Raw genomic sequence first — 9,538 nt, forward strand, 5'->3', positions numbered from 1 at the left:
CTTCACAGAATTGGTTTTACGGCCACAGTTGCCAGAATTATCATGAGTAGTTTCTTCTTCACTAGTACAAAGTATTCATCTCCAGACCAAAAGCCACCTTTATCAGCCTCGTAAGTACTTCTAAAATTTTCGACCTTTTTCGCTTCGTCTACCAAGAGTTCAACTGCTACATCCTTCTAGTTATCAGGAAACTACTTCAATTTGAAAAAAGGATGACTTGCCGTGGCGATAACAGTCTCTTGCATTACAGTTGTCATCCTCAAAAGACATAATTTTCGGATCTTTCAACCATATTGAAGAAAATGGCAATGTCAATTTTTTTTTTTAATATGCTTGGGGAAACGGTGGGTATGGGAGGGGGATTAGTTACCCTCCAATCACTTTTGTCTATTAAAAATAGACAATTTCCCTTTCAAGCGAATGAGCCCTTTTCTAATTTTCTTTAAGAAAAAACAAAAAAAGAAAAAAAAATGAATAAATAATATATTGTACCCACATCACACTTTACTTAGGCAGAGATATTGTAATGCCTACTGGTGTTCTGGTACTCTTCCCATATTTTGTTTCCCATTTAATAATTAGTTTTAAGTTTGAATGTGTCTGGGTCTGTCATGTAAGAGACTCTTGCATGACAGACCCACAAGTAGAGCATGTACCAAAGGCTGGCTGACTTCCGCCAAATCTTTCAGCGTTTTGAGCTTCCTTTCAATTGATTTAATTGCGGGATAGATAGCACCGAAGTAGCATTTTTCCTACACCTGAAGAATGTCCAATGCCACTGCTACTGGCTTCATAATTTTCATGTATTCTTTAAGAATTTCAACATCATGAGAAGTTAGCCTTGGTTTTTGCAAAGCATCACATACGTTAGCAAGCTTTCCAATTTTGTGACAATCCATCAAACGTTTGACACTTTCATACTTTGAGTGCCACCTGGTTACCAGAGTTCTTATAAACTGTTTGTCATATACCTCTTTCACAGCATCAGCAGCTTTCGAACTCTTATTCACGGCATCCCAGAGAGCAATACACTTCGAAAAAGGGGCATGGTACTGCCTCCTATATGTAATATCACAGAGGGCTTCATCAGCATCGGTGGATCCAAGCATGTTAAGTGTGTGACTGATCCACCTGAAGTGTGGAGGAGCTCGGGGTCGTCATAAGAATCGAGTATCTCTCCAACGCTTATAAAAGAGAATGAGCCATTCTAGCCTGCTTCATCTTCATTTTCTTCATTACTGTCTTGAATATCTTCATCGGAAACCATCGGATATTCCCTGAATGCCTTACTAAAGTTAGAGGCGTTATCGGTCAAAACCCCTCTTTCTTTTTTATCAACTGCAAATTTTGTACCTGGCAAATACGCCATTCAGTTGTTCAGCAATTCTGTCATAAGTGTGTGAGTCCTTGAACCTGCAACAAGCAAGGACACAAGATTTCCATTTCAAATCCTCGTTGAGCAAGTGTGCAGTCATTCCCAAGTAGCTTTTGTTGTTGGCAGACCAAATGTGTGTTGTCAGCGACATGTAGTCGGTGAGTTCAAAATCACGAACCATATCTTTCTGTACTTCAAAAACTTAGCTTCAATTTGCACAGTTAAAGCTTTTCTTCCTGGAACTTTTGCATAAGGTGCAAGACCTATTATCAGATTTTGAACGACGGTTTCTCAACAGTGTACGGGGGTCGCATCTCATCCACAATGTAGTCCAGTGCGAAAGAACTCACTTTTGACTGTGTCAGTTTCTACGGTCTTGCAGCAGAGAAATCTCCCTTAACTTTTTTAGAAGGTGAGCTATAATCAGGGCCAGCATTATCTTCAGCTTCAGACGATACCAAAAGTGAGCCTACACGTTCACTAGTCTCATTGCTACTTGATTTCCTCTTGTTCTTACTGTTTATCACCTTTATCACAAAAAAAAACTCTCCGCTCAATATATATGGTAGTTCCGCCATGATAGCGACCTTTTTTGAAATTTCGCGCCGGGCCAAGAGCCGCTGTTCTCAAAGACTAAAATCCATTCATCCACTAATATGTAGGAAGTTCAATTCATCGCATCGCCCTGCGTCATGCCGGTATAATTTTTGTGTGTCATGAAGAAAGTACTTGAGCGCTTAAGTACCCTTAAGTACTTAAATTTTTTGCTTAAGTATAAGTATTAAGTACTTTAGAAATTTTTTACTTAAGTAGAGTGCAAGTACTCATATTTTTTACTTAAGTAATTACTTAAGTACTTTTACTTAAGTATTTCCCAACACTGGTTGGGACCTTGTAGAACAGCAGTTAACTCGATAAGTCAACTACTGTAGTTTAAGGTCCGAACCCAGCTCAGTTGCATGTTTTATAATGTGCACTTTATTGTATAGTGTATATTCAATTATATCACTGAACAAATCTGGTCACATTAAGAAAACGACGTCTTTACAAAGACGTCTTTCACTCAAGCATGAATTTCGTATTACATTTCCTGATCATTACGACAAAAAAGACTTGGTTTTATAAAATTAGCTGAAAAAATGTCAGTTCTTCAAGAAAAGTAAAGAGCAAGTTCAAAACTTGTAACCCCGTAAGTAAGCTAATATGTCGGCTACTTTTTTGGCCAAAACGAATATTAAAGGGACTTTTCGGTCACTGATATTATCACTTTCAAATAATCTTTACTGAGTATACGGTCATCAACTGCAATACTAATTCCGTCACTAGACAAAAAATAATTTTCGTCCTACTCGTCAATATTTTTGGCCCTATATTCAACACGAGACTGAACCATTTTAGGCAGCAATTACATTTTTCTGATTATCTCCATTATTTATTTTAGGACTCATTAGTATTCGGAACAGGCATATGATACTTTTTTCTTTTTAATTTACCATCTATAAATAATTTTCCGTTGTTACTAATGCTAAGAGCTGCAGCTAACCTGGCAGATGTAGCCTAATTGCAGTTGGTACTGAAATTTTTTTAAGAATTAATCTTGTTTTAAACGATATGATAAAATATTTATTTTAATTTGTCACTTCAGCCACGTCTTTACCTTTTGAAAAAAAGTGTCACTCACTATGGCAAGTTTTGGAATTAATTATTTTTGTACACAGAACATATATGAATTTATCACCACTTTCCATATAGCCATACTTTTCTGTCTAAAGTAATTACTTCATTTAGGAAATAACACAGTTATTATTTAGCTGCGTAACAGCCTCACTATCCTTGCAGAGGTATAAAGAAATCTCGAGTCTTCGTGGCTTTTTAGAGTTTTATTGACTACTTCACTCTCGAAGACCCGATTTGTTCATACGTATACCATTGCCAAACCATTTAGCCTTTTTTCGGTAAGCCTGACTCTTAAGTAGGTCTTTAGCAACTTCAACGAAGAAAATTACCTTCCAGTCGTACAGGTAGCGACTGGGATTGTTGCTAAAACCCAAAGTAATGCATTTGCATGCAGCAAACCCAATGCATTAATGCAGCTGCAAAGTTTAAATGACATTCTTGTTAGTTTTTTTTTTTTTTTGTCATTCAAAAATTGTCGCCACAAAATGATCTCACCATACACACCTGAAGTTTCAAGGTCATAAAATGACGCTAGTTAGGAAATCCTAGAACCCTTTTGACCCTCACTTTCTTCTAGGCTTGTTCGTAACGGATACTGGAAAGGTGATATTATGCTCTGGAGCGATTCAGACTTTTGGGTAAACGCCTGGATGGGGTTTTCGAGAAACGGAATAAATAGTGGACCTACTGAAGTGTTCCTCGCCTGAGTTTACGGCCTGTAAGTTGTGTTTTCTCGTTTGCCATACTCTTGTTCTGGATCTCAGAACATGAATTTCCATCCAACTTTTACAAAGGTCATTAGATTTCTTTACATTGAGTGAAAATTTGACACCTGCTTCATTTCGGGCCTCTTCTAACTTCTTTCTCACAGTTTGTAGATTTATTATTTACAGTTATTGTATATTTTACGGCGTCTGAGAGGTCAAGATTTTCTCAGAGCAAGTGTACAACCTTGTCATTGGAATGAAATGTTGCTCCTAGCATCCATTTCTGATTTTTCCCCTAAAAATATTTATTTTTTGTTACACAATTTGTTTTTATTTATTTTCCTTTTGTGATAAACTACAATGGGTCACTCGGTGGCACATGGGTGACAGATTCCGACCTATGAATTAGCTTATGTGAGATATAGACTTAAAACGAACGAAATCCCCAATTGAGGAAGAAAACAAACCTAAAGTAAACAGAAAAAATTGTACATTAAGGAAAAAATCAAACCTACGGCGAACAGAAATCGCAATTAACAAAGACAGACGTAAACCAACCAAAAATTACTAGAGACAACAGTGGCGTAATCGCACAACCAAAAAAAGACTAGAGCTAAGATTTTAACTAAGAATTAAAATCAAATGCAGAATTAAAGGTTTGTTTGCCTGTTATTTTGTAAAAGTTCAGATTTTTCCCTATAATCTTGAGTATTGCTAGTTTTTCTTTTGTATTTGTGTTCTTAAAGCAAAATTGTTGTATATTTGAAAGGAATAAAAAAAAGTATTGCTTTTTGTGAAGTTATACTAGTTTGATCGGTTTTCACTTTTTTCTCCTAATTTATTTTTTCGAATTTCATGATGAAGCCGAGTGTTTAAAACAAATGTTATCCTGATAATGAAGCATATATGACTCTTTAGTCCTTTGCTGATTGAGAACGGCTGGTAGCTGGGGAACACCCAGCTACCTTATTTGGGATAATTCCTGTCTATTTGAGGTCTCAATTCCTTATTCACAGATACTTTTGCTTGTATTAAGTTTTCGATTCACTCTTCATAGAACTAAATATATCATTTAATTTTTGTTTGAACAAAATATTTTACATCAAGTAGTTACTTTTGGGACAGGCTGATTGAAAGAACAACGCCCAAACCATAACTGTCAATAGGAAAAGCTAAGATCAATAACTGACATGCGTTTTTTCTCGATTTTTATGTCACATTTGTTCAGGAAAAGCAGAAAATCGAAATGACAAGATATTGGTTTGAAAAGTATTTTTCCGCATCAATTTGCTCCCAACTATTGGCTACAATACTACCTTGTATCTTTGCCAGATCGACATTACAGGTATAAAAACAGCTATTTCTAAGCTTCCATTCCTCCTAATTTCAGTAAAACTACGGTTTAAGCCATAAATTTAATTCGTCAATCCCAATTTTTTCCCTTGAGAGCTGAACATTGTTGAATTTAAGGTATTTCATACGCGATCCATAATCGGCACTGTAGTCGTGCACGATTTTGAATTTATCGATATGTTGGACTAAAATGTGACAAGGGCATAAGAGATTCGTGACACCCAAAAGTATTATGTCTCCGGTCGGCTCAGACATTATGGTTTGAGCAGTAAATGCCGAATAAAACAGCCGATAAACAAACTTTTGCTGTACTTTTGGACGAAGTAAATTTACTATTCTAATTTCTACTGCGCATTGAGATCACTTTGACCCTGGGGCTTACAAATGTGTTTTAAGCTGTTTGAAGTGTTTTGGTCCTTTCTTCAGGTGAACCTATACATTTGTTTTTATTTGGTGCTTTGTTTTTGTGGGGGGGTCAAGGACTTAGGATGTAAGTTTCAATCCGAGAGAAAAAAAAATCCGGTCCTTTTTGGGACCAAGTTGCAAATTTATCAGCCTATTTGGTTTTTACATTAGGTTCCAGGTATTTACGATTGCAAGTTTTAGACTGATCCGAGACAAAAGCTTTTTCGGCTTATCCCCCCCATCAACAATCAAACTCCCCCCAAAAAAAACAGCCCCTTTAGCCTAAGGAACGATCAAAGAAAGGTTCAAGCTTAAAAAAATAATTATTTGCCCGTTTTCAGGAGTCCGTGCCACCCACTAGAACATTTGTTTCTATACTAGTGTTCTCTTGACACAGACTTATGGATGTAGTTTACAACCCGTTGGGGAAAACAAATCTTGGCTCCGTTTCAGGGAAACCCATGTTCTTTTTTTGTTTGTTGGGGTCCCCTTGGCCCAAAGAGTTATTAACTTCAACTGAAAGATAGAAATTTCAACCTGATCAAACAAGTCTTTTGGCGCTTTTTCCGGTCACATTTTTAGGAGATCCAATGTTTTCTATAGTAGAATCCCTTTTACCACAGACTTGTCGATGTAAATTTCAAACCGATAAAAGAAAGTTACTCGGCCTACTTGCAGGCTCCGCTACATCACAAAAGATCATGCCACAAGATTTCAAGCCTCTATCGACAAGAATACGACATTTCATGTCTGTGTTTAGTTGTCTTACTTCACCAAGAGTAATGGCTTCGGACAATCTTCGTATAATACTGGGAAAGGGCTCATACGAACAGATATTTCAAGTTCTAGTGCCTCTCTCTTCTAATTAACCAAAGTGGTCTTGCCCCGGCTTAGCATTAATACCTCTTATTTTACGCCAAAAAACAACCATTTTATTCTAAAGCGTTGCATATATTACAATTTTTTAAGGGAGGGGGGAGTGAAATAGAATGCTAAAACATATGTTTCAAGAAATGGTACATAGATATATTGTCCAGATAATGACATATACTTCTATATTTTGATTACAAAGTTTCTGCATTTAAAATTGACATGTAACCAAGAAGCTAAAAAGTTTTGAGATACAAACTGTGGTAGAAAGATAAATTCGTTGTGAAAACTGTAGGCTACATGTTGTGTTTTGTTGTAGGATGCTCATATTACAATATTGATCCCTAATTTGTAGTTATAGAGTTTAAAAATCGGTGCATACAAATATTAGTGGAAATCAATCACCAAGCATAAATTACATGCTTATCATATTTGGGTTTAGGATACTTGTTTCATCATACAGGACAATTCACTGAATAATCACGAGCTGAAAGAAGTGTAAGGTGTCTAAATTTATTAAGTTGGGAATAGGTGCTCGGTCCATGACCCTGTTAAGCCGCTCCAGTTACTCAAACCATAAAATCCTTTTATTCGAGCACATGACCAAACACCACAAAACAAAAAATCGCAAAGAAGAAGGCAAAGAAGCCAAGAGCTTCTTCCCAACAAGTTTCATTGCGATCTCTCCACTCTAAGCATTTTCCAAGATTTCCGGTTTCCCCTCCAACTCCCCCTAATGCCACCAGATAAATAAAATCCCAGGTCGGGATTTTAAACAAGAGCTCTGAGACACAAGTTCCTTCTAAATATCAAGTATTATTAAGATCTGGTAACCCGTTCGTAAGTTAAAAATACCTCATTTTTCCGAATTGACCGTCCTTCCACTGCCCCCCAGATGGTCGAATCGGCGAAGCGACTATTTCTAATTTAATCTGGTCGGGTCCCTGATATGCCTACCAACTTTCAGCGATTGCTATATTGATCATGTATATAGTTTCGGGTTTCCTCCATGTAAAAATTGCGGTGGTCCAGGATTCGAACCTGAAGCCTCTGACACTCTAAGCGAGAATCATACCACTAGACCACAAGCCATACCTAAAAAAAATCATTTATTTTATGGGCAAATAAAACTCTTCTCAATTATACTCCTCTCCCCCCAAGGATGGTGGAATCGGGGAAGAGACTATTTCTAATTTAATATAGTCTGGGCCCTGATACACCTGCCAACTTTCATCGTCCTAGCTTATCTGGAAGAACCCAAACCAGCAAATCGCCCCTAACTCCCACAAAAGGAGCGGATCCGGTTTGGTTGTGTCAATAACATATCTAGAACATGTGCTTATTCATTCCACCAAGTTTCATCCCGATCTCTACACTCTAAGCGTTTTCCAAGATTTCCTGTTTCCCCTCCCACTTCCCCCAATGCAGCCAGATCCGGTCGGGATTTAAAAAAAGAGCTCTGAGACACGAGGTCCTTTTAAATATCAATATTCATTAAGATGTGATCACCCGTCGTAAGTTAAAAATACCTCATTTTTTCTAATTTTTCCAAATTACCCCCCCCCCCTCCAGCTCCCCAAAGAGAACCAATCCGGTCTGGTTATGTCAATCACGTATCTAGGACTTTCCAAGACTTCCAAGCACTTTCCAACACTTTTGGTTTCCTCCTCCAACTCCCCCCAATGTCAGCGGATCCTGAAACCAATGTCAGCGAAACTGAAACCAAACACCATGGTTCCATTTTACACATCTTTTATTATTTGTTTTTGGATTTTCTTGATTTAACTTACAAAGACTAAAGTAGAAATATTTCACAAAGATGGAAATTAGAGACTAATAGAAAAGTTACATGCAATAGATATCACCCAAGATGCAGAAGATTCTTTTAGATTAAAACAAATTATGTGCTTTTTTTTACAATTCCTTTTTAACAAAATCAAGATTTTTTTTCTTTTTGGTTGCACCGTTTGACGTATCTTGAAAAGCTGCAAATGGAAGAAATAATTAGCACACTTTATTGAGAGCGTCAGCCGCAAGGCAAGCACACGAGGAACACAACATGTCCTCTATGTCTTTTTCAATAGCAACATTCATGAATCATATAATGCTGCATAATATTCACGTTTTGACGCAGTTAAGGAAGGCTTTTTTGCCTGATAAGCCTCTAAAGAGTTTTATAAGTCTTATACAGTCGAAAAATATTACCAACCAATTTCCATTTATGATCGAACAGATACTTGGAGACGAATTTAGTACCTGCCAATGTTAAAGGATAAAAACTACATAAAGATGATGAACAGTTCTAACCCTTCAACTTTATAGCTAAGTTTAAGAGGTACAAAATTATATTTTATTTCAAAATCCGATCCAAAAACAGAAAAATATTACCATCTTCAACATTAAAAAGAAAATAAGGCAATATAACATGAAAACAGCCAACATAGCACTTAGCTTCTATATTTACATGTGAGAGTTAGAGTTTTTCTATGCAAAAAATTGGATTGTAGTCAATAGGAGTTTGAAAAGTTTTTTTTTTCTTTTTTTCTAGTGTGATCAAAAACTTAAGGCTATTATTATTATTATTCCACCCCTCCTAAAGATAAAATTAATCGAGTTCTCGAACAGTTTTCCTTTGATGAAGTTACTTCAGAAGTTTAAGAAACAAGCCATTAGGCATGCCAAATTAGAAAATATGTAAAAGCCACTAATCCCTCTTATGTCCTTTTGCAAATGAAGGTCTCTTAATCTTCAGCCCAATGTGAAGCAAGATAAAAGCAACAGTAATAATAATGTGACTAGCACATGATCTACCTTCTTATATTTCTGTTTGTGATTTTGCCGTGTTATACTAGATGGCGTTGTTTCTTTTCTCAGGGACAAAATCTTAATTAATTTCTTATCAATTTTCCATAATGTTTGGCAGCAGCGGCAGAGGTATTTTTAACTATGTTGGAGAGGGAACCACGAACACTTTAGTTCAAAGATAACGGTTCTTTAGACCAAGACGGTCAACCAATGAACTCAAGGAACTTATTTACAAGTATGAGTGCCCCTTTCGGAATACCTAATAACTAAAAATCAAATTTTCAACTAGTTGAACTCACCTGCACCCAAAATATCAGTAGTTGAGATGTGATAATAATGGCCCCAA

The sequence above is a fragment of the Artemia franciscana genome, chromosome 15, assembly GCF_032884065.1.
Source record: "Artemia franciscana chromosome 15, ASM3288406v1, whole genome shotgun sequence".
Lineage (NCBI taxonomy): Eukaryota > Metazoa > Arthropoda > Branchiopoda > Anostraca > Artemiidae > Artemia > Artemia franciscana.